The 26797-nt window shown below is 47.8% G+C and overlaps 3 non-coding genes across 3 annotated transcripts; all 3 read left to right on the top strand.

The window, feature by feature from the left end:
* Positions 1 to 881: 881 nt before the first annotated feature.
* Positions 882 to 954, top strand: TRNAV-AAC (transfer RNA valine (anticodon AAC)). Its single transcript has one exon. It is a non-coding gene; the product is annotated as a tRNA-Val (tRNA).
* A 15375-nt stretch (positions 955 to 16329) lies between these two features.
* TRNAE-CUC (transfer RNA glutamic acid (anticodon CUC)) lies at positions 16330 to 16401 on the top strand. The gene has a single exon. It is a non-coding gene; the product is annotated as a tRNA-Glu (tRNA).
* Positions 16402 to 17815: 1414 nt separating this feature from the next.
* TRNAV-CAC (transfer RNA valine (anticodon CAC)) lies at positions 17816 to 17888 on the top strand. Its single transcript has one exon. It is a non-coding gene; the product is annotated as a tRNA-Val (tRNA).
* Positions 17889 to 26797: the final 8909 nt, after the last annotated feature.

Below are 26797 nucleotides of genomic sequence, written 5' to 3'. Positions count from 1 at the left end.
ATATAAATCCATGTAACCGGCATGGATTTATAGTAGTGTGACCAAGTTAATTAAAAAAAAAGAATAAGAATCGTAAAAAATAAAAAAATAAAGATTATACTCACCTTCCATTGTCCTCCCGGTGTTTTCTCTGCTGCGTCCGGTGTGTTGGGCGGCTCGCGCTGTTGTGAAGGACCTGCGGTGACGTCATTGAGTCATGTGATGGGTCACATGACTCAGTGACGTCATGGCAGGTCCTTCACAACTACGCGAGCATTGCAATAGACCGGACGGAGCGGACACAACACCGGGAAGACATCGGTAGGTGAGTATAATCTTTATTTTTTATTTTAAATTTTTTTTTTTTCAGTTTCTATGGTACCCAGGTCTGGATGAGAGTCTCCTCTCCTCCAGACTTGGGTACCATCCGCACATTGAACCGTATGATATCCGTGTGTACAAATGTACTGACACGGATATTATGCGTTTCAATGCAAGTCAATGGCGGCGATTATGCTGCGTGTCCACAAAATTAATGGACATGCTGCGGATTTTTGAGCGCAGCATAAACGCTGCGGAAAAATCTGCAGCATGGGCATTGACATTGCGGCTTGTCATTGGGGACCATGGGGGGCGGATTACCAAGCGTTTCCCAAGCGTTTATGCTGCGGAAATTCTGCAGCATAAACGCTTGGAAAACGCATAGTGGGCACACAGCCTTACAACAACAATCCATAATGTGCTCTTACCGCATTGAAAACCACTGGAGATCAGAGATATCATCACAACCATTTAGAAGGACTAATTGTAATATCATACTGCAGGTTGTAAACAAGTATGCGATTTGGAATATGACATTGATGTCTCCGAATTGTACAGGCTAACTGTTCACTATCAGTTAGGTTTCTGTAGTGTAGTGGTTATCACGTTCGCGTAACACGCGAAAGGTCCCCGGTTCGAAACCGGGCAGAAACAATTTTTATAATATACAATTTTGCAAGATCTCAAATTGCATAAAATGTAGCCTTCAACTCCTTTTCAATAGCACAAATTATCTGATATCTGCTTATTATATGGGTAAAACAAATCTTCATAGAACACAGAGACTGTTGACCCAAGCCAAATGAGCAATCAGAGAAAGACATTAAAGCAGCACTCCTCCTCCTCCTCCTCCTCCCATCAAAGTTTTTATCCTCTTAATATATTGCCGTCATCATGTTATATAGCACTGTGTACTTACAATTGCTCATTTTGCCTTTCTACCCAGTTCATTTTTCTGTTTTCCATTAGCTCTATGACATCACGTGACTAAAAACTAACTATGTGAATCAGAGGTGTATCTAGGTTTTCCAGCACCTGGGGCAAGAATTCAGTTTGGCGCCCCCCACCTCCAAGCTCACATGCGATTTGAACACTTACAGTCACATGCCGACTAGCTGCTCTTCCTAGTTCTCTCAATATTCAGTGAAATACTGAGAGACCCAGGAACAAAAGCTCGTTGTCACGTGACCGTAAGTGTGAAAATCGCATATGTGTGAAGTGGCTGGAATTAGCAAGCAGAGCTGAACCAGACTTTTCCCCTTTTTTCAATCAGCATTGGAACTAACGTGCTATCACCTTATCAGCTAGGAATAACCCTCTAATTGCCATATTAATCCAAGGGTAAGGATTTGTTTGCTTTTCTCTGATTGGACCTATTGTAAGTTTTGCAATGACTGTACAGTTCTCATATTGTATTTTAATACGGACAGCTACTAGTCCCTCGTTGCTGGCATCAGTGTACAGCAGGAACGGTTGGCTGTAGTCAGGGTAGACCAGGATTTCTTCGCCAGTCAGGATCTCTTTCATCACTGCAAAGGACTCAGCCTGCTCTTTACCCCACTGGAAGGGGGAGGGGTTGCCTCTGTTGGACTGTCCTACCAGGAGGTCTTGTAGAGGTGCTACCTTTTTGGTATAGTCCTTTATGAACCTCCTGTAGTACCCAGGAACTGACGTACCTCCTTGAGATTCTTCGGTTCCGGCCATTTCTGGATGGCAGTGACCTTCTCCGGGTCTGGTGCTACTCCCTCCGAGCTGACTACCTGCCCCAGGTACTGAACCTTCTGCTTGAGCAAGTGGCGTTGAGAAGGCTTTAGTTTCATCCCACACAGGGACAATGCTTCAAATACCTCCACCAGGTGCTTCAGATGGTCCTCATATGTCCTCAAGTACACGGATAACGTCATCCAGGTACAGTAGAACTGTATCGAAGTTCCGGTGACCCAAGCAGCACTCCATCAATCTCTGGAATATTCCAGGGGCGTTGCAGAGTCCGAACGGCATACTGTTGAACTCGCAGAGTCCCATCGGGGTAGTGAAGGCCGTCTTCTCCCGGTCCTCCTCAGCAACTGCTACTTGGGTGGGGGCTGCGGGCACTGGGGTGGCCCCACCCTGGTAACGCTGGATAGCAGTCCCTGATGTTTCCAGGGGCTGTAGACCCTTAATAGCCATGTCCTTGAGGGTGTCAAAGGTGGCGTCTGGATGATCTAAAGCCCACCACCGTACAGTTCTGCTCTGCTCCTGGGACCTCAACACCCGGATGAACTGTTCCGTTAGTATTTTATTCTCATCCTGTATGCTGGCTGGACTAACCTGTTTTAGGGCCCGCAGGGCTTCCTGCAAGCGCCAGGTGTAGTCCCGGATATTGTCCTCAGGTTTCTGGACACAGTGGTAGAACCTCATCCGGAGATCTGTCTCTGTGCGGTTTTCAAAGACAGTTTGCAGTCTCTTAAAGATAATGGATACTGATTCCTGGTCTGCGGCTGGCCAGGTTTCAACTTCCCACTCTGCGGCACCAGTCAATTGTCCCAGCACAACAGTGGCTCTCTGCTTACCAGTCATAGAATACATGTCCAGTACACCGCATATTTTTCTCTTGAACCCAGACAGGGTGTCTGGTTTGCCATCATACTGGGGAAGCCATTTAGCTCCAGTGATATACGGCAGGGCCATGGGTATCAACGGAGTCACGACCCCTGCTGGTGTGGCGGCCGCTCCGGCCTGTGCAGCGCCGGGCGCAAGTTGAGCATCAGGAGCGTTAACTGGTGCTCCGGCGGCTTGCTGGTCGTCGGCCATGGTTGCGCCCCCCTAGTAAACCGAAGCCTACCTCCTTTACTTGGATTGGGTAGGCCGCAGCTCCGCAGGCGAGGGTCTCCTTCCAGGACCTTGCGTCTCCCTCGCGGCTGACGTCAGAGCGTGCGCTTGACATCGGTCTCCTTCTAGGACCTAACGCTTCCTGGTTCGGCGTTAAGGCGCGAGGCGGGGACTGGGCTTCACGTGCTTCCAGCGGTTACGCCTCTCCGATTCCCACGGTTACGCCCCTCTTCTTCCCGCACGGCGACAGGAAAATGGCAGATAATGGCGGGAAACCTCGGCAATGGCGGGAAATCTTCACCACAGTAAGTGTTACAGTCTTTTAAGGCGCACAGTACCCAGTGGCAACGGGCACGGAATCCTGTTCATTGCAACGGGCACGAAATCCTGTTCGTGACGTCAGAAGTTGACGCGTCCGGGGCAATGGGGTACTCGCCAGCCGGGCCTTTGGATGCCGGTGGGGGAGAATATCACGGTGGCTGGCCCGGTCTGTGGCCCAGGGCGGTCAACAAAAAGGGGAATTATTTATATGGGATTTGTAAAGTGTTTGTGACGCCACCTGTGGAATGCGGCTAAAGGGAGCCGCCGCTGCGGAGCAGTCCTCTGAGGCAGATGTTAGGGCAGCTTATGATGGAACAGCTCCCCACAGGTGGAGCGGGCCTCAGGGAAGCATGGGGAAATGGATGGTAGTACAGGTGAGAGACGGCCAGGACGTCAATTGAAAAAAGCCTTGGACAGGCTGAAACGTCTTTTTGTGAGTTGTGGAATAAACCAACTAATCATCAACACGTGAGTGCCGGGATTTTCTTTTCCTATAAACACTGCACTGAGCTGCCTGGCTCCACCCTACATATTTATATCCCTATCAGGGCTCCCTCTGGTGGTCTGAGGTGGTAGGGTGGAGGTGTGTGAATGTGTGAGGGACTCTTGTGGAGAAGTCCATCCATGCACCCTACTGGGTATTGTGGCACCTGTGCGCTGCAGGGCGCCACATATGCATGTTTCACACAGCACATGGCCAGATAAGGTTGTAAAATGTTAAAATTACATTTCCCGGTAAATGCATTTGTCACGGTTGAAAGCAATACAAAAGTGCAAAAGCGCATAAAAAATGCTACTTGTGAACATAGCCCAAGCTGTGGAGGAGTATTTTTGTTTTTGGTTATTTATTTTACCTTATACACAAGTCTTTACCCTGGAAAGGAAGTTCCTTAACATATTTCACAGGAAAACAGTTTCAGTTTAGTTTTTGAACATTTTATTGTGAGCCTGTAAAAGTGGCTTAATACCTCTGACCACGTTGTTGACAGCAGTGACCTGGGGGTCAGAAATGCTTCCTGGGGCGATCGCCATGCTGTCCCCATGTCATTTGAGCACTGTCACTATCGTTTTGGGCACTTTTTAGGCTTTCTACAGACTGCTGGGGGTGCCGCCGCAAAAATGCTCGGGTCTCCCATAGACTAACATTGGGCTCATTGCTCGGGTCGAGCACCCGAGTATCACAGTGACCTCGGCCCGAGCTTCGAGCACCCGAGCATTTTAGTGCTCGCTTAACACTAGACGTCAGGTATGAATATCACTATTTGTCCCTGGTGTTGTTTAAATGGTCCACAAACAATGAATGAATCTATATCTAACTTTGAATAGCACTCCTTGTTGAGCCTCACCCCTAAAGCACACCACTTTTTTACTTTTGCTGGTATTTTTTGGTGACAGAGGTAACAATTCTAGTGGAAGTGGTCATGAGAGCTTATTATCTGACCCATTGGAGGGATAAGGGGGTACGTTAGGGGCCCTGTTACCTTAGTTTCTGACCCAATCCTTTGTTTGGGGGCTGAGGGTTCATAAGTGGGGAGGGGGCACCATTGGGTTCATCTGCCTAGGGCACCATAATACCTTGTCCAGGCACTGTTCACAGGTCATACAAAATTATAACCTTGATAATTATTCTGCTGTATTTGGTCAAACAATTAACTCATCTCTATTTGATGGCGGGAGCTGCTTCTCTTTGCTGAGAAGTGTAATGTTGGGTGGTATTGATGATGATGTTGCTACTCACAACTGCTTTGCAAAGTTTATGTTGGTGTGAAGAGCAGTTGACTCTTTGTGATAACAAGTTTTGTAAAGAACTGATCATAACAGTAAGTTGTTCCAAACACAGATGTATATTTCACTGCATGTCTCCTCACTGTGGGAAATTCATCACTGCTCATGTTACATTTATAGAACTCAAGAATTGGGAGGTCTGAAGTAGACATCACATACCAGACACAGAGACTGTTGTATACATCACTTCAGAAACACAGACTGCTGTCTATATAACACATAGGATACACTGATACTGCTGTATACATCACATAGGAGACACTAATGTTGCTTTATATTCATCAAATAGGAGACACAGAGACTGTTGCATACATCCCATAGACAACAGCAAGACGGCTGTATACATAAGATAGGAAACCCTGGGACTGATGCATATACATCACATAGGAGACGCTGGGACTAATGTATATACATTACATAGGAGACACTGGGACTGATGCAATATATCACATAGGAGACGCTGGGGCTGATGCATGTACATTACATAAGAGGCACTGGGACTGATGCATATACATCACATAGGAGACGCTGGGGCTGATGCATATACATTACATAGGAGACACTGGAACTGATGAATATACAGTACAGACCAAAAGTTTGGACACACCTTCTCATTTAAAGATTTTTCTGTATTTTCATGACTAGGAAAATTGTACATTCACACTGAAGGCATCAAAACTATGAATTAACACATGTGGAATTATATACTTAACAAAAAAGTGTGAAGCAACTGAAAATATGTCTTATATTCTAGGTTCTTCAAAGTAGCCACCTTTTGCTTTGATGACTGCTTTGCACACTCTTGGCATTCCCTTGATGAGCTTCAAGAGGTAGTCACCGGAAATGGTTTTCACTTCACAGGTGTGCCCTGTCAGGTTTAATAAGTGGGATTTCTTGCCTTATAAATGGGGTTGGGACAATCAGTTGTGTTGTGCAGAAGTCTGGTGGATACACAGCTGATAGTCCTACTGAATAGACTGTTAGAATTTGTATTATGGCAAGAAAAAAGCAGCTAAGTAAAGAAAAACGAGTGGCCATCATTACCTTAAGAAATAAAGGTCAGTCAGTGCAAAAAATTGGGCAAACTTTGAAAGTGTCCCCAAGTGCAGTTGCAAAAAACATCAAGCGCTACAAAGAAACTGGCTCACATGAGGACCGCCCCAGGAAAGGAAGACCAAGAGTCACCTCTGCTTCTGAGGATAAGTTTATCCGAGTCACCAGCCTCAGAAATTGCAGGTTAACAGCAGCTCAGATTAGAGACCAGGTTAATGCCGCACAGAGTTCTGGCAGCAGACACATCTCTTCAACAACTGTTAAGAGGAGACTTTGTGCAGAAGGCCTTCATGGTAAAATAGCTGCTAGGAAACCACTGCTAAGGACAGGCAACAAGCAGAAGAGACTTGTTTGGGCTAAAGAACACAAGGAGTGGACATTAGACCAGTGGAAATCTGTGCTTTGGTCTGATGAGTCCAAATTTGAGATCTTTGGTTCCAACCACCATGTCTTTGTGCGCAGAAAAGGTGAATGGATGGAATCTACATGCCTAGTTCCCACCGTGAAGCATGGAGGAGGAGGAGTGATGGTGTGGGGGTGCTTTGCTGGTGACACTGTTGGGGATTTATTTAAAATTGAAGGCATACTGTACCAGCATGGCTACCACAGCATCTTGCAGCGGCATGCTATTCCATCCGGTTTGCATTTATTTGGACCATCATTTATTTTTCAACAGGAGAATGACCCCAAACACACCTCCAGGCTATGTAAGGGCTATTTGACCAAGAAGGAGAGTGATGGGGTGCTACGCCAGATGACCTGGCCTCCACAGTCACCAGACCTGAACCCAATCGAGATGGTTTGGGGTGAGCTGGACCGCAGAGTGAAGGCAAAAGGGCCAACAAGTGCTAAGCATCTCTGGGAACTCCTTCAAGATTGTTGGAAGACCATTTCCAGTGACTACCTCTTGAAGCTCATCAAGAGAATGCCAAGAGTGTGCAAAGCAGTCATCAAAGCAAAAGGTGGCTACTTTGAAGAACCTAGAATATAAGACATATTTTCAGTTGTTTCACACTTTTTTGTTAAGTATATAATTCCACATGTGTTAATTCATAGTTTTGATTCCTTCAGTGTGAATATACAATTTTCATAGTCATGAAAATGTAGAAAATCTTTAAATGAGAAGGTGTGTCCAAACTTTTGGTCTGTACTGTACATCACATAGGAGACGCTGGGGCTGATGCATATACATCATATAGGAGACACTGGGACTGATGCATATGTGGTGCACCTGAGGGTTCGACCGCCACAGGGATGCTGCACTTCTCTAATGGAGTGTAGTGTTCCTCCTCTGAGGTAAGGACAGTGTGATAGTCGTGACCCAACATTTGCATCCAACACCACATTTCTCCACCAGAGGGAGCTAGTATGCACTAGGTGCTGCTCCCCTGGTTACAGGGAGACTGGGGAACCAAGAGTTTGGTGAACCAGTTAGTGGGTGAGGGTGGAGGACCTACAACTTAGTTACACTTTAGATTTCATATTTAATACAGAGCCATCTTGGCTCTTGGATTGTGATCTCCCACCCTGAGCGTGGATCCTGTGTGGACCTTGCAGGGGAAGGAGACGCGGCCCTCGTACCTTGGCCTTGGGACGAGGGGCAGGTTGCAGACCAGGAATGTCTCAACCCGGCCAATGACCAGGACCAAGAAGGCCCGGAGCTCAAGAGTGTGGCTCCACAGCAAATGGATCCCAGGCAGGATGCAGACGGAGCGGTGTACGCCACCTGTCCTCGCCATGCTGATATATTCAGAGGGACTCTGGCTGCAAGAGGGGTACTGGCCCCCGACACCCGACCTTGCTACTCTATGTCCTGGTCGGGAAAGCCCGGTAGGCCCAGAGGATCCCACCGGGCATCGGACGGAGCGGAGCTGCCACCCGTGCCCTTGTTCTGAGAGGAGTTCAGAGGGAGACCCGGCCTATTTGCACACACACGGACAGGAAAGGATTCGGTCTGTAGTTCAGGAGCACTCTGCTGTAGGGTCCCGACTGAATGCTGGACTTACTCGGAGGTTGTCGGACCCCCATCTCTGGTGAGCGCAGGACTCCGCGGGGAGCAGGGAGTCGCCTTCCTTTGCCAGCTATGTGAGTAAAGCCTTGGAAGTTCACCCCTATGGCCACCGGACTGTTATTTCTGTGCCACACCGCGGGACGTGGCATCCTTTCCCCTCTACTACTACCCCTATCCTCCTGTCCCTCTGCCCTGAGGCCTTGCTCCCTGTGGGGAGTAGTAAGAACTCTGGCCGCCATAACACCGTGCCTCAGCGGACTGCAGCGGCGCTGGTGACCCTTCACCAGGCACCACAGGTGGCGTAGTCGTTAATAAAGCCACTCAACCCGGGTAGGCCCACACCATCTCCTTTTTAATGTGACGGCCCTGAGCACGGGTCGGGTCCGGGCCACGGCTGCATCCCATCTCTCCATCACAGGGCCCGACACCGAGTCCTCCAACACCCAGGGTGAATAAACTAAAAGGGATTACACCGGACGGACGAGCGTCACAACCTGGCGTAGTCGGCAGGATCTCGTGCCCGCAGCAACGGAGAAGAGTGCCCATTGCTACATGGTACTGCGCGCCTTTCTAAACAGACTGTCGCCTTTTCACCTAAAATGGCGCCCGCCCAAGAAGAACGGACGCCATAATGTGAGGAAAGGACAACGTCTCAGCACCTCCCATCGTGGGCCTGGCTCCCCAATGGCACCAAAAGAGCAGACCGCCCCCTCCATTAGAGATTGTCCGCGGGGTAGCGTCCATCACCCCGGAGGGGACGTCTGAGGGAGTGCCAGTCGGCCGGCAGCCTTAGAGCCGCCCCCAAAAAGAAGGTGGAGACAAAGAGGTGCAGCCATCTTTGAGAGTTCCAGCATCGTCACCACTAGCAGCGACGATGGATGCCGGTGGAGACAGAGCCAGATCCCTTCCCCACCTGGAAGCCCCTGCGGTCCCCAGCTACGGACTGGGCAACCTGGCCCGGGAGTTCATGGAGGCGGCTGCGAGGCAGCGGGAAGAGCAGCGGCGGAGGAGTGAGGCCCTTACACAAGGAGCGGCGGCCCAGGAAGAAGAGTCCCTGGAGGGCGCCTGCGGCCTAGCACCGGGTGAGTCTAAAGCCCTTCCCCCGGCCGCGGAGCAGGCCAAGCCCCTCCTGGACCTGTCGTCCGAGTGCCAGTTCCCAGGTGCGGTATCCTGGGAGGAAGTCTTCTCCGAAGAGCTCCAAACCGCCGCCATCTCCGGAGACCTCCGTGGTCTCTCACCTCCCATTCCAGAGGAAGCCGGATCTGTATGGGGGTCCACGAGCCCCAACCCGGAATGGTCCGCGTACTCGGGCCTGCTACAGCAACCCCTAACCCCGCTTCCGGCCCCCACAGCTACCTGCCCGGCGGCAGAAGAGTGGGCCTGGGATAACCAAGGGGGCAACCTAATGGGCTTCCCCAGGGAGACCCGAGCTGAAGCTCAGAGGAGGGGCGAGTACTGCCTCCAACAAATTCAGCAGCTGAGTCGGGAGCAGCAGGAACGGGAGCTTCGCTGTAAGCAGCTTCAGGAATGGGCCAAAGCTGCCAAGTCCAGGGCCCGCCAGAGGGAGGCATCCAACCCAAGCCCCCGTGAAGAAGGGCAGGTGGTCCGCTTCCACCGTGAGGCAGGATGGGGCTTCATAAGGAGTCCAGAGCTGGAGCGGGACGTCTTCTTTAATCGACGTGATGCCGAGCTCCAGCTCAAAAAGGGACACCCTGGCCGGAGGCCCGGCGTGGGCGACATGGTGACTTACACTCGCCACAATGGGGTGCGAGGTTGGTACGCCCTGGATATCCATAAAGTGTCCAGGAGCGAGGCCCCCGCGCACTCATCTGTGGAGGATCAGCTAGCCTCTATCGGGAGGAATGAGCCCTTTCCCCGGTGGGAACACATGGACTAAGCAGCCCCCGGCTGTTGTTACAGTTGAGTTGAGTTGATTGCTTTACTATATTATGTTTATTTTGATTTTCTAGAGACATGTGTCCCTGCGGACTGGCAGCAGACAGACTCCTTCCATTTTAAATAATTTGCATCTTTTTAGGTGCTCCATATTGGTTTTATGTAAGACCGTGCCTTTCCTTCTACCTCAAGACCTCAGAAGAAAAACCTGTCAGGGTGGCTCTCTGGGAGGTCCAATTCGGGATCTTCATGCCCAGCAGCCACCCCATGGCCCACGTGGAGGGTTTGGGACAAGTTCCTTGCACTTCTGAACTGACTCTGCGTCTTTGCACTTTTACCTGTCTGTTTGCACAAATGTCTCTGGAAAAATGCTAGCACTTTTATAATTTTATACCTTTGTATTTTTATACTGTATACCCTGTTATACAACGTTTAAGAAATGTGCCTCCCATAAAGGAATGATAGTTTTTCTTGTTATTATAAAAAAAAAAATTCCTCGGTGCTACTTCTTTTGCAGCCCGTGGACGTGCTGTGTTTTACCAGGGGGGAATGTGGCGCCCCTGAGGGTTCGACCGCCACAGGGATGCTGCACTTCTCTAATGGAGTGTAGTGTTCCTCCTCTGAGGTAAGGCCAGTGTGATAGTCGTGACCCAACATTTGCATCCAACACCACATTTCTCCACCAGAGGGAGCTAGTATGCACTAGGTGCTGCTCCCCTGGTTACAGGGAGACTGGGGAACCAAGAGTTAGTGGAACCAGTTAGTGGGTGAGGGTGGAGGACCTACAACTTAGTTACACTTTAGATTTCATATTTAATACAGAGCCATCTTGGCTCTTGGTTCTTGGATTGTGATCTCCCACCCTGAGCGTGGATCCTGTGTGGACCTTGCAGGGGAAGGAGACGTGGCCCTCGTACCTTGGCCTTGGGACGAGGGGCAGGTTGCAGACCAGGAATGTCTCAACCCGGCCAATGACCAGGACCAAGAAGGCCCGGAGCTCAAGAGTGTGGCTCCACAGCAAATGGATCCCAGGCAGGATGCAGACAGAGCGGTGTACGCCACCTGTCCTCGCCATGCTGATATATTCAGAGGGACTCCGGCTGCAAGAGGGGTACCGGTCCCCGACACCCGACCTTGCTACTCTATGTCCTGGTCGGGAAAGCCCGGTAGGCCCAGAGGATCCCACCGGGCATCGGACGGAGCGGAGCTGCCACCCGTGCCCTTGTTCTGAGAGGAGTTCAGAGGGAGACCCGGCCTATTTGCACACACATGGACAGGAAAGGATTCGGTCTGTAGTTCAGGGACACTCTGCTGTAGGGTCCCGACTGAATGCTGGACTTACTCGGAGGTTGTCGGACCCCCATCTCTGGTGAGCGCAGGACTCCGCGGGGAGCAGGGAATCGCCTTCCTTTGCCAGCTATGTGAGTAAAGCCTTGGAAGTTCACCCCTGTGGCCTCCGGACTGTTATTTCTGCGCCACACCACGGGACGCGGCATCCTTTCCCCTTTACTACTACCCCTATCCTCCTGTCCCTCTGCCCTGAGGTCTTGCTCCGCCTGTGGGGAGTAGTAAGAACACTGGCCGCCATAACACCGTACCTCAGCGGACTGCAGCGGCGCTGGTGACCCTTCACCAGGCACGACGGGTGGTGTAGTCGTCAATAAAGCCACTCAACCCGGGTAGGCCCACACCATCTCCTTTTTAATGTGACGGCCTTTAGCACGGGTCGGGTCCGGGCCACGGCTGCATCCCATCTCTCCATCACAGAGCCCGACACCGAGTCCCCCAACACCCAGGGTGAATAAACTAAAAGGGCTTACACCGGACGGACGAGCGTCACACATATACATCACATAGGAGACACTGGGGCTGGTGTATATACATAACATAGGAGACACTGGGACTAGTGCATATACATCACATAGGAGACACTGAAAATGCTGTCTTTAACAAAGAGATGGGAGTGCAGATTGCGCTAACTCCGCCCACTAAGCATCACCTGATGCTGCCAGTGGCCAGTGTCAGGACGTAATACTTCATTGCATATGCCACAGCATTCAGTAGTGAATGCTGCGTGCGCATTCTCGTTCTGTAAGGAGGAATTAAAGGGCCGGCAGCCGGCCCAAGCACTGTGGTCCCTAGGAATCCCCACCCCTGGAGAATCCCACTCCTGATGTAGAGTAATCATCATCCCTCCCCACAGCAAATATGGCTTCACTGTTCCCTCCTTTGGATGTGTAATTAATCAAAAGGGAGTGAGAGCTGTGGCTCGCCGCTCACTTCCTCTTGATCATTTATACGTCCAAAGGTGGGGACAGTGACACCAGTGCTAATTGGGCGCAGGGCTACATGAAATAACAACCTCATGTGAGTCACCAGGAAGAAAATTTCTGACACTGCTGGATCTACGCTGGCACAGTAGGTGATTATAGGTGTTTTTATTTTAACGGGCAAGCTAAGAAGGGGTTGTCCCAATAGTGGACAACCTCTTTAAGAATTTTGGGCTGAAATTTCTATGGAGTTTGTTGTAGATCTTTCTGGGGCACCAGGATTTACTACTGCCTTGACTGTTTTAGAGCAATTCTCCATGCTGTCTCCTTTTGCTCCTTTACCGGGACTTCCATGTGCTCAATGTGTCTGGCTATATCTTCTTCAGCAGGCAGATGGTAGCGGCAAGTGCACAACACATCCTAACAGGAGACAGGACGTGTTTTGAGCAGATGCGCAGTGTGCTACATGCGCCTGTGAAGCCCGTGAACTATCAGACTGTGATGCCGCCAGCACCTGGTGGAGCCAACTAAATGGTTGTTTTACTGGTGCCAGTGCATCTCGGTCAGAGTCAGAATCAGTAGCATTTTGCCGGTCCCTAAGAGACACCTAAGACCACTGGCTGAGGCAAGATTTTCAACTCGCCTCATGGCAGATGCAGCCCAGATGTTATGTTGTCACCTTATACAACCTCTTAAACCCCCTAAACATGGGATGTCAAACTCAAACACACAGAGGGCCAAAATGAAAAACTTGGACAAAGTCATGGGCCAACCAGAATACAGTATAATGGGCCCCACAAAGTCCTCCATACAGCATAATGGGCCCCGCATAGTCCTCCACACAGAATAATGGGCCCCACATTGTCCTCCATAGAGAATAATGGGCCCCACATACTCCTCCATACAGAATAATGGCCCCACATAATTCTCCATACAGAATAATGGGCCCCACACAGTCCTCCATACAGAATAATGGGCTACACACAGTCCTCCATACAGAATAATGGGCCCCACATAGTCCTCCATACAGTATAATGGGCCTCACATATACTGTATGGAGGACTAATGGCCCCACATAGTTCTCCATACAGAATAATGGGCCCCACATAGTCCTCCATACAGAATAATGGGCCCTCCATAGTCCTCCATACAGAATAATGGGCCCCACATAGTCCTCCGTACAGAATAATGGGCCCCACATAGTCCTCCATACAGAATAATGGGCCCCACATAGTCCTCCATACAGAATAATGGGCCCCACATAGTCCTCCATACAGAATAATGGGCCCTCCATAGTCCTCCATACAGAATAATGGGCCCCACATAGTCCTCCATACAGAATAATGGGCCCCACATAATCCTCCATACAGAATAATGGGCCCCACATAGTCCTCCATACAGTATAATGGGCCTCACATATACTGTATGGAGGACTAATGGCCCCACATAGTTCTCCATACAGAATAATGGGCCCCACATAGTCCTCCATACAGAATAATGGGCCCTCCATAGTCCTCCATACAGAATAATGGGCCCCACATAGTCCTCCATACAGAATAATGGTCCCACATAGTCCCCCATACAGAATAATGGTCCCACATAGTCCTCCATACAGAATAATGGCCCCACATAGTCCTCCATGCAAAGTAATAGCCCCACACAGGGGTGGTGGTTCTGGTGTCGCTGGTCAAATAAAACCACCCTGCGGGCCAGAATTTGACATGTATACCCTAAACCCAGCTGTATAGGGTACAGCAGAACTGCCCATTCCTAGAATAAGCCTCTCCAGCAATACCATGTGCTAAAGAGCAACTCTGTCAGAAAAATCAGGTAAGGGAAAGCAGTACTAAACCAGACTTTTGCCCTTTTTTGAATCAGCATTGGAACTAACGTGCTATCACCTTATCAGCAAGGAATAACCCTTTAATTGCCATATTAATCCAAGGGTAAGGATTTGTTTGCTTTTCTCTGATTGGACCTATAGTAAAGGCCCCGTCACACTAAGCGATGCAGCAGCGATCCCGACAACGATACGACCTGTCAGGGATCGTTGCTGCATCGCTAATACATCGCTGGTGAGCTGTCAAACAGGCAGGCTCACCAGCGATCAGGGGAGCAGCGATATCGTGGAAAGAATCGTTCCACGATGTCCTGCTCCTGTTACCAGCCTGCTGCTTAAGCAGGAGCAGGCTGGTAACTATGGTAAACATCGGGTTACTAAGTGCGCGTGTGCCCCTAGTAACCTGCTGTTTACCATGGATACCACTCTGCTACGGTGCGCGGGAGGTTACCGTTCACCTTAGCAGAGCCGTATCCATGGTAAACATCGGGTTACTAGGGGCACGCGCGCACTTAGTAACCCGATGTTTATCATGGATACGACTCTGCTACCGTGAGCGGTAACCTCCTGTGCACCGTAGCAGAGTGGTATCCATGGTAAACAGCGGGTTACTAAGTGCGCGCGTGCCCCTAGTAACCCGATGTTTACCATGGATACCAGTCTGATCGTTGGTCCCGCTGGTCACACACAGCGATGTGTGCTGGCCAGCGGGAGGCCAACAACCAAAAAATGGTCCAGGACACTTTGCAGCGATCAGCGACCTCACAGCAGGGGCCTGATCGCTGCAAAGTGTCACACATAGCGACATCGCTGGTGAGGTCGCTGTTGCGTCACCAAAACCGTGACACAGCAGCGATCTCGCTAGCGATATCGCTATGTGAGACGGGGCCTTAAGTTTTGCAATGACTGTACAGGTCTCATATTGTATTTTAATAAGGACTCATGGATGCAACTTGTGTAGACAATGGACTGGAGAGCGGATCCTACCTGTGAAAAACAGTAAAAAGCAACACATATTGTGATAAAGTTTGCTTATTGTAAACCATGCTCTTAACTTAGGCCTTTTTGAGCACCCACATAGAAAAAGTTCCCCTTAGGCCATGGCCCCACTATCAGTATTTAGTCAGTATTCGGTCAGTATTTTTTCTCAGGAGTGGGAGCCAAAACCAGGAGTGGGTGATAAATGCAGAATTGGTGACTTGTTTCTATTATACCTTTTCTCTGATTGTTCCTCACCTGGTTTTGGCCCCCACTCCTGAGAAAAAATACTGACTGAATACTGACCAAATACTGATAGTGGGGCCGTGACCTTAGTGTTTCCACATAGTATGACGCCACCATGATGCCCCTCCATACTGTGTGATATCTGCAAACATCCAGTAACATGCCAGTGTACTTCTGCACACACACAATATGATCCCAACAAAGCCCCTCAAACACACATTATGATGCCCCCATAGTATATGATGCTCCACACAATTTGTGAACCCCCACATATTATGACGCCCCCGTAGTTCTCTCCCACCAATCTGATATTGGTGACCTATAGGATAAATCATCTATATCAATTGCCCCGGGTAACCAGGACATAATAGTACATCCCAGGGAGGGAGCGGGGGTATTTTTATTAGTTGTGTTTTTGTGACTTTTGGAGTTTTTACCTTTTTTACACATTTATCGAGTTCTTGAACCTTCTCTATTTGTTTGTTCCATTTTTGTCAGTTTGGATTTGAAAAACAAAAACTTAATGCTGTCGTTTTATATTCGAGAAGTAAAAATTTGCTTGTGCCGACACACAAAAAAGATTAACATCATTTAACAAAATATCTAGTCAAAGAACAAACAAAAAAAAATAAATAAATCTCACAAAAAAAATGTAACAAATTTAACAAATCTCAACCTCATTGCAGATAATCAATATACAGTGCAGATTTTACATCAGAAACATGTCGACTGTCAGTTTATCTTGTGGGTTAGCGCAAGAGATGTTTCCATGAATTTGCAGACTAGACTTGAGCGTGTCACAGGCTCTTTGCTCAGTTTCCCTGGTGGTCTAGTGGTTAGGATTCGGCGCTCTCACCGCCGTGGCCCGGGTTCGATTCCCGGTCAGGGAATGGTTGTTTTTTTCTTACATATATTATTTTAGCTCAGTTTATTAAATATATATGATACAATATGTATAAATGACTGAGGCTAGGCTCACGTGAAAATTTAGCACATTACTATTTTAAGATTACTATTATTATTCTAGTAAAATGATTGACAAGGAAACGGAATAAAACTATAACAGATTTCCTAATGCAAAATTTCTCGTCTTATTTGTTATTTTATACGTACGTGTGTGCACGAGCGTGTGCGTGTCTCTAGATTCTGATGCTGAAATATATTTATGTTTTCCAGCTATTTACAGGATTGTTATCACATCCTTAGGCTATGTGCCCACGATGCAGAAATGCTGCATATTTTTTACACTTCTCCCTGGCAGGAAAAACGCATGTGGATTGTACATGCGGATATTATATGCGTTTTTCCCGCCAGGTAGAAGCGTTTGTCAAGCGTTTTTGCAGCATTTCTGCATGCGGGTTATCAAGTGCTTTCCAAGCGATTTTAGCATCACTTGGAAAAGTGCTTGACAACTTATTCACACTATATAAATCCATGTAACCGGCATGGATTTATAGTAGTGTGACCAAGTTAGTTAAAAAAAAAAGAATAAGAATCGTAAAAAATAAAAAAATAAAGTTTATACTCACCTTCCATTGTCCTCCCGGTGTTTTCTCTGCTGCGCCGGTGTGTTGTGCGGCTTGCACTGTTGTGAAGGACCTGCGGTGACGTCATTGAGTCATGTGATGGGTCACATGACTCAGTGACGTCATGGCAGGTCCTTCACAACAGCGCGAGCATTGCAATAGACCGGACGGAGCGGACAAAACACCGGGAGGACATCGGAAGGTGAGTATAAACTTTATTTTTTTATTTTAAATTCTTTTTTTTACAGTTTCTATGGTACCCAGGTCTGGATGAGAGTCTCCTCTCCTCCAGACTTGGGCACCATCCGCACATTGAACCGTGTGATATCCGTGTGTACAAATGTACTGACATGGATATTATGCGTTTCAATGCAAGTTAATGGCGGCGATTACGCTGCGTGTCCACAAAATTAATGAACATGCTGCGGATTTTTGAGCATAAACGCTGCGGAAAAATACGCAGCATGGGCATTGACATTGCGGCTTTTCATTGGGGACCATGGGGGGCGGATTACCAAGCGTTTCCCAAGCGTTTATGCTGCGGAAATTCCACAGCATAAACGCTTGGAAAACGCATAGTGGGCACACAGCCTTACAACAACAATCCATAATGTGCTCTTACCGCATTGAAAACCACTGGAGATCAGAGATATCATCACAACCATTTAGAAGGACTAATTGTAATATCATACTGCAGGTTGTAAACCACAATTATACGATTTGGAATATAACATTGATGTCTCCGAATTGTACAGGCTAAGTGTCAGATATTAGTTAGGTTTCTGTAGTGTAGTGGTTATCACGTTTGCCTCACATGCGAAAGGTCCCCGGTTTGAAACCGGGCAGAAACAATTTTTAGAATATACAATTTTGCAAGATCTCAAATTGCATAAAATGTAGCCTTCAACTCCTTTTCAATAGCACAAATTATCTAATATCTGCTTATTATATGGGTAAAACAAATCTTCATAAAACACAGAGATCGTTGACCCAAGCCAAATGAGCAATCAGAGAAAGACATTAAAGCAGCACTCCTCCTCCTCCTCCTCCTCCCATCAAAGTTTTTATCCTCTTAATATATTGCCGTCATCATGTTATATAGCACTGTGTACTTACAATTGCTCATTTTGCCTTTCTACCCAGTTCATTTTTCTGTTTTCCATTAGCTCTATGACATCACGTGACTAAAAACTAACTATGTGAATCAGAGGTGTATCTAGGTTTTCCAGCACCTGGGGCAAGAATTCAGTTTGGCGCCCCCCACCTCCAAGCTCACATGCGATTTGAACACTTACAGTCACATGCCGACTAGCTGCTCTTCCTAGTTCTCTCAATATTCAGTGAAATACTGAGAGACCCAGGAACAAAAGCTCGTTGTCACGTGACCGTAAGTGTGAAAATCGCATATGTGTGAAGTGGCTGGAATTAGCAAGCAGAGCTAAATCAGACTTTTCCCCTTTTTTCAATCTGCATTGGAACTAAGGTGCTATCACCTTATCAGCTAGGAATAACCCTTTAATTGCCATATTAATCCAAGGGTAAGGATTTGTTTGCTTTTCTCTGATTGGACCTATTGTAAGTTTTGCAATGACTGTACAGTTCTCATATTGTAATTTAACCCCTTTGCACTTTAATGACCGGGCCAATTTTTACAATTCTGACCACTGTCACTTTATGAGGTAATTACTCTGGAACGCTTCAACGGATCCCCCTGATTTTGAGATTGTTTTTTTCGTGACATATTGTACTTCATGATTTCTTCGATATCACTTGTGTTTATTTGTGAAAAAAATGGAAATTTGAAAATTTTGAAAATTTTGCAATTTTCAAAATTTGAATTTTTATGCCCTTAAATCAGAGAGATATGTCACACAAAAGAGTTAATAAATAACATTTCCCACATGTCTACTTTACATCAGCACAATTTTGGAACCAAATTTTTTTTTGTTAGGGAGCTATAAGGGTTAAAAGTTGACCAGCGATTTCTCATTTTTCCAAAAAAATTTACAAAACCATTTTTTTAGGGACCACATCACATTTGAAGTTACTTTGCGAGGTTTTTATGACAGAAAATACCCAAAAGTGACACCATTCTAAAAACTGCACCCCTCAAGGTGCTCAAAACCCCATTCAAGAACTTTATTAATCCTTCAGGTGCTTCACAGTAATTTTTGGAATGTGGAAGAAAAAAATGAACATTTAACTTTTTTCACAAAAATGTTACTTTAGACCCAATTTTTTTTATTTTCTCAGGGGTAACAAGAAAAAATGGACCCCAAAATTTCTTGTGCAATTTCCTCTGGGCACGCAGATACCCCATATGTGGGAAAAAACACTGTTTGGATGCACGGCAGGGCTCGGAAGGGAAGGAGCACCATTTGACTTTTTGATTGTAAAATTTGCTTGAATAATTAGTGGACGCCATGTTGCGTTTGGAAAGCCCCTGATGTGCCTAAACAGTGGAAACCCCCCCACAAGTGACACCATTTTGGAAACTAGACCCCCAAGGCACCTATCTAGATGCATAGTGAGAACTTGGAACCCCTAGGTGCTTCATAAATTGATACGTAAAAATGAAAAAGTATTTTTTTTCCACTTTTTCATTTTTACGAATCAATTTGTGAAGCACCTGAGGGTTCCAAGTGCTCACTATGCATCTAGATTGGTGCCTTGGGGGGTCTAGTTTCCAAAATGGGGTCACTTGTGGGGGAGATCCACTGTTTAGGCACATCAGGGACTCTCCAAACGCGACATGGTGTCCGCTAACAAATTGAATGGAAAATCGACTCAAATTGTTAGCGGACACCATGTTGCGTTTGGAGAGCCCCTGTGTGCCTAAACATTGGAGCTCCCCCACAAGTGACCCCATTTTGGAAATTAGACCCCCCAAGGCGCCAATCTAGATGCATAGTGAGCACTTGGATCCCCCAGGTGCTTCACAAATTGATTCGTAAAAATGAAAAAGTGGAAAAAAAAACACTTTTTCATTTTTATGAATCAATTTGTGAAGCACCTGGGGGTTCCAAGTGCTCACTATGCATCTAGATAGGTTCCTTGGGTGGTCTAGTTTCCAAAATGGGGTCACTTGTGGGGAAGCTCCAATGTTTAGGCACACAGGGGCTCTCCAAATGCAACATGGTGTCCGCTAACAATTTGAGCCGATTTTCCATTCAATTTGTTAGCGGACACCATGTCGCGTTTGGAGAGCCCCTGATGTGCCTAAACAGTGGAGCTCCCCCACAAGTGACCCCATTTTGGAAACTATACCCCTCAAGTATTTTATTAAGGGGTATAGTGAACATTTTGAACCCAGAGGTACGACACAGAATTTGATAACATTAGGTCATCATATTGAATAAGTTGTCATTACTCTTGAGCGCAAGTGCTCGCTACTTGAGTTTGCATCGGGTACTCAGGTATGCACCATGTATCACGGGTGTTCAAGTGAAATGCTCGAGTCCCCGCCCGCATGTTTCACGGTTATTAGACACCCCCAAAAAAACATGCAGGGATCGCTCGTGCATAGCAGGCAATCCCCGCGAGGTTTTTTTGGCCACGAAGCATATGGGGCGGAGACTTGAGTACCCGTGATACTCAGTGCATACCCGAGCACCCGATGCAAACTCAAGTAGCGAGCACTTGCGCTCAACACTAGTCGCCATATCGTCATCTTTTTTTTTTTTTTTTTTTTTTACTTTTGAAAAAAAAAAAACACCACAACCCTAACATTAGCACAACCCCAACCCCAGCCCTAGCGTTTATTTGTTACGCCGTTCCTCATGCGGTATAAGTGATGAGATTACTTTATTCTTCGGGTCGGTGCGATTACAGCGATACCAGAATCATATCGGGTTTTTATGATTGACAGCTGTCACACACTAAAAGACACATATTTTGTAAAATCTAGTTTTTGCATCGCCATATTTTGGCCGACAGTCATGTGACGGCTTGTTTTTTGCGGGATGAGTTGACGTTTTTATTGGTGCCATTTTCAGGCATGTGACATTTTTTAATTGCTTTCTATTCCTATTTTTGAGAGGCAGAATAAACAAAAACCAACAATTCAGGAGTTGTGTTTTTTACACTTTTTTATTCTGCTCCAGATGTGGTAAAATTGATAAGGCAGCTTTATTCTTCGGATCAGTACGTTTACAGCGGTACCACATTTATATTGTTTTTTATGTTTTGGCGCTTTTACATAGTAAAAGCTATTTTATAGAAAAAATTATTCTTTTGCATCGCTTTATTCTGAGAGCTGTAACTTTTTGATTTTTCGGATGATGGAGCTGTATGGCAGCTTGTTTTTTGCGGGACAAGATGACGTTTTCAGCGGTACCATTTTTATTTATATTCGTCTTTTTGATCGCGTGTTATTCCATTTTTTGTTTGGCGGTATGATGATAAAGAATTGTTTTTTGCTTTGTTTTTTATTTATTTTTTTACCGTGTTCACTGAAGGGGTTAACTAGTGGAACAGTTTTATAGGCCAGGTCGTTACGGACGCGGCGATACCAAATATGTGTACTTTTATTGTTTGTTTGTTTTTTTTCATAATAATATTTATTGATGGGTACATTATATTTTTAGTTTTAGTGGATTATTTTTTTTATTTTTTTTTTATATTTTTACAATTTTTTTTTTTTTTTTCACTTTTTGGAAGTTTTTTTACTTTTTTACTTTGTCCCACTATGGGACTTTCACTTTTTTTATTCTGATCGCCTGCACAGCATAGGGATGGAGCACCATCCCTGTGCCATGCAGGCAGTCAGCGCTGGACAGGGAGAAGATAGTTTGGAGATGCACTGCGCATGACCAAACAATCTTCCTGCTGTTTGGTGATCCGGATGTTGTCATGACGACATCGGGTCGTCATGGCAACACCTGGGAAGCCGCGGCAGACAGCGCTGGAGGCCGGAAGAGGAGGTGAGTATTGCGATCACCTCCCCTTGCCACCGCAATGCTGCGATCGACTTCGATCGCAGCATTGCGGGGGTTAATGTGCTGCGAGCGGTGCAGGACTGCTCCCTGCACATAGTACCAGGTGTCAGCTGTAACAATCAGCTGTCACCCGGCGGCGACCGCACCCGCACAGCCTGTGTGCGCGCGCGATCGCCATGACATACTAATACGGGTCAGGCTCTTAAAGCCCAGGGCACAGACGCGTATTAGTACGTCATGGGCTTTAAAGGGCTTAATACGGACAGCTCCTAGTCCCTCGTTGCTGGCATCAGTGTACAGCAGGAAAGGTTGGCTGTAGTCAGGGTAGACCAGGATTTCTTTGCCAGTCAGGATCTCTTTCATCACTGCAAAGGACTCAGCTTGCTCTTTACCCCACAGGAAGGGATTTTTTTTGCCTCTGTTGGACTGTTCTACCAGGAGGTCTTGTAGAGGTGCTACCTTTTTGGTATAGTCCTTTATGAACCTCCTGTAGTACCCGACCAGTCCCAGGAACTGACGAACCTCCTTGAGATTCTTCGGTTCCAGCCATTTCTGGATGGCAGTGACCTTCTCCGGGTCTGGTGCTACTCCCTCCGAGCTGACTACGTGCCCCAGGTACTGAACCTTCTGCTTGAGCAAGTGGCATTTAGAAGGCTTTAGTTTCATCCCATACCGGGACAATGCTTCAAATACCTCCGCCAGGTGCTTCAGATGGTCCTCATATGTCCTCGAGTACACGATAACGTCATCCAGGTACAGTAGCACTGTCTCGAAGTTCTGGTGTCCCAAGCAGCACTCCATCAATCTCTGGAACGTTCCAGGGGCGTTGCAGAGTCCGAACGGCATACTGTTGAACTCGCAGAGTCCCATCGGGGAAGTGAAGGCTCCTCCTCAGCAACTGCTACTTGCCAGTACCCACTAGTGAGGTCAAGGGTAGAAAAGTAATTTGTAGACTTTAGTGCAGCCAGGGATTCCTCTATACGGGGCAAAGGGTATGCATCTTTATTTGTTATGCGGTTTACCTGTCTGTAATCTACACACATTCTCATGCTTCCATCCTTTTTCCTGACCAGGACCAGGGGAGCTGCCCAGGGGCTACAGCTATCTCTTATTACCCCTGCTTTCTTCATGTCATGCAACATTTCCTTTGCTTTCTGGTAGTATGCTGGTGGTATGGGCCTGTAACGTTCTTTGATGTCTGGATGGTCACCTGTGGGTATATGGTGTTGTACCCCTTTAATCCTCCCAAAATCAAGTGGGTGTTTGCTGAATACCTGTTCGTATTCCTGGACCACCCTGTGTACACCTTGTTTTTGATGGACAGGAGTGGTGTCAGTCCCAACATGGAGCTGTTGACACCAATCCCCAACCTGGGTTTCTGAGTCATTACCCTCCACTGTGTCTGATGAGGTTAAAGACTCTACTGTGTGTATGGCGTCATCATTCACAGTATACAATCTGGCAACAGTGGCGTATCTTGGTAATTTAACTTCCTCCTCCCCACAATTTAAGAGACATATGGGTACCCTCCTATTGCGTACATCAACTACCCGTCTAGCAGTTAAGAGTGTAGGTCTGTGCTCTGAGCTAATGGGCTTCACTACCGCCTGGTAGTTCTGTCCCTTGAGACTTATTGCTGCCCTACACCAAATCAGCATCTCACTCATTGGGGGAATCACAATGGGTATCGGGTCTGTCACCCGTACCTTACCAATCTTACCACCTGTTAGCTTTACCTGTTGCTGGTACAGGAGGGCTCGAATCTCTCTCTGGAGCACCTTCCTCTGCCCTGGTTTGGCAGTGTCAGCAATCTGTTGGAGCAAGAACAACACTTCTCCCAAACAGTTACCAACAATATTCGTACCAACTATCATATACAAGTCTGTATCACCAGGGTTAAATTCTACTACAATCAGTCCTTGGTCCTTTAGTTCTACTCTCCCCACCTTCACTGTCACGTCCTTAACCCCGACTAGGTTAAGAGGAAGGCCGTTAGAGGCATACATAGAGAGGTTCGGGGCTGGCGGAGTTCATGTATGGACCATTACCTTTTGTAGAGGACATCAGGTATGATGGTTACCTGTGAGTCGGTGTCCAGTAACGCACGTGTAGCAATGCCGTTCAGCACGATGGACAGGAAAGGCCTCCCTCCTACGAACCGATGGTACCAGCTTGATGGGCCTGGTTCATTTACTCCTGGGTGTCGGCCCTCGGCACCAGGGTTTGCTCGTTTAAAAGACAGTTCCACGCTGTGTGGCCTGCTTTGTGGCAACGGTAACAGATGAAGTCTCCTGGAGGGCGGCGTTAGTCGTTGGTCCTCCCACGGGGTGGCATTGTCCTCCTCCGGGGTGGCGTTGTTCTCCTTCTTCTCCTCATCCAGGGAACATCCTCAGGGCTATCGGCGAGTAGGATCCTTCCTTCCGGCTCCGTCTGTAGCTGCAGGGTGCTCAGGACAGTGGCCAAGGTTTTACTTAGCTGGTGCACTTTAGAGAGCAGGCTATCCAGCTCGCTAGGGGGCACTGTTTGCATTTTTGTTTCAGCCGTCAATGAAGGAGCAGTGGGTGCTGCGGGCACTGGGGTGGTCCCACCCTGGTAATGCTGGATAGCAGTCCCTGATGTTTCCAGGGGCTGTAGACCCTTAATAGCCATGTCTTTGAGGGTCAAAGGTGGCGTCTGGATGATCTAAAGCCCACCACCGTACAGTTCTGCTCTCCTCCTGGGACCTCAACCCCCGGATGAACTGTTCCGTCAGCATTTTATTCTCATCCTGTACGCTGGCTGGACTAACCTGTTTTAGGGCCCACAGGGCTTCCTGCAAGCGCCAGGCGTAGTCCCGGATACTGTACTCAGGTTTCTGGACGCAGTGGTAGAACCTCATCCGGAGATCTGTCTTTGTGCGGTTTTCAAAGACAGTTTGCAGTCTCTTAAAGATAATGGATACTGATTCCTGGCCTGCGGCTGGCCAGATTTCAATTTCCCGCTCTGCGGCACCAGTCAATTGTCCCAGCACAACAGCGGCTCTCTGCTTACCAGTCATAGAATACATGTCCAGTACACCGCATATTTTTCTCTTGAACCCAGACAGGGTGTCTGGTTTGCCATCATACTGGGGAAGCCATTTCGCTCCAGGGATATACGGCAGGGCCATGGGTATCAACGGAGTCACGACCCCTGCTGGTGGGGCGGCCGCTCCGGCCTGTGCAGCGCCGGGAGCAAGTTGAGCATCAGGAGCATTAACTGGTGCTCCGGCGACTTGCTGGTTGTCGGCCATGGTTGCGCCCCCCTAGTTAATCGTAGCCTACCTCCTTTACTTGGATCGGGTAGGCCGCAGCTCCGCAGGCGACGGTCTCCTTCCAGGACCTTGCGTCTCCCTCGCGGCTGACGTTAGAGTGTGCGCTTGACATCGGTCTCCTTCTAGGACCTGACGCTTCCTGGTTCAGCATCAAGGCGCGAGGCGGGGCCTGGGCTTCGCGCGCTTCCAGCGGTTACGCCTCTCCAGTTCCCGCGGTTACACCCCTCTTCTTCCCGCGCAGCGACAGGAAAATGGCGGATAATGGCGGGAAACCTCGGCAATGGCGGGAAATCTTCACCACAGTAAGTGTTACAGTCTTTTAAGGCGCACAGTACCCGGTGGCAACAGGCACGGAATCCTGTTCGTTGCAACGGGCACGAAATCCTGTTCGTGAAGCCAGAAGTTGACGCGCCCCCGGGGCAATGGGGTACTCGGCAGCCGGGCCTTTGGATGCTGGTGGGGGAGAATATCACGGTGGCTGGCCCGGTCCATGGCCCAGGGCGGTCAACAAAAAGGGGAATTATTTATAGGGAATTTGTAAAGTGTTTGTGACGCCACCTGTGGAATGCGGCTAAAGGGAGCCGCCGCTGCGGAGCAGTCCTCTGAGGCAGATGTTAGGGCAGCTTATGATGGAACGGCTCCCCACAGGTGGAGCGGGCCTCAGGGCAGCATGGGGAAATGGATGGTAGTACAGGTGAGAGACAGCCAGGACGGGTCAGGGAGAAATGACAGACACTCACACGGGGGTTCGCTTCGGTACCTTTACTGGTGGAGATGCAAGTATAGTCCAGGTTGTAAAATGTTAAAATGACATTTCCCGGTGAATGCATTTGTCATGGTTGAAAGCAATACAAAAGTGCAAAAATGCATTAAAAAAATGGTACTTGTGAACATAGCCCAAGGTGTGGAGGAGTATTTTTGGTTATTTATTTTACCTTATACACAAGTCTTTACCCTGGAAAGGAAGTTCCTTAACATATTTCACAGGAAAACCGTTTCAGTTTTGTTTTTGAACATTTTATTGAGCCCGTAAAAGTGGCTTAATACCTCTGACCACGTTGTTGACAGCAGTGACCTGGGGGTCAGAAATGCTTCCTGGGGCGATCTCCATGCTGTCCCCATGTCATTTGAGCACTGTCACTATCGTTTTGGGCACTTTTTAGGCTTTCTACAGACTGCCGGGGGTGACGCCGCAAAAATGCGCGGGTCTCCCATAGACTAACATTGGGCTCGTTGCTCGGGTCGAGCACCCGAGTATCACAGTGACCTCGGCCCGAGCTTCGAGCACCCGAGCATTTTAGTGCTCTCTTAACACTAGACGTCAGGTATGAATATCACTATTTGTCCCTGGTGTTGTGTAAATGATCCACAAACAATGAATGAATCTATATCTAACTTTGAATTGCACTCCTTGTTGAGCCTCACCCCTAAAGTACACCACTTTTTTACTTTTGCTGGTATTTTTTGGTGACAGAGGTAACAATTCTAGTGGAAGTGGTCATCAGAGCTTATTATCTGACCCATTGGAGGG

Source organism: Phyllobates terribilis, unplaced genomic scaffold (assembly GCF_046119375.1).
Source record: "Phyllobates terribilis strain yellow unplaced genomic scaffold, ASM4611937v1 Scaffold_11__3_contigs__length_659146591, whole genome shotgun sequence".
In the NCBI taxonomy this organism is placed as follows: domain Eukaryota; kingdom Metazoa; phylum Chordata; class Amphibia; order Anura; family Dendrobatidae; genus Phyllobates; species Phyllobates terribilis.
Note: the sequence above shows the minus strand (reverse complement) of the source record. Positions and strands in the feature narration are given on the sequence as shown.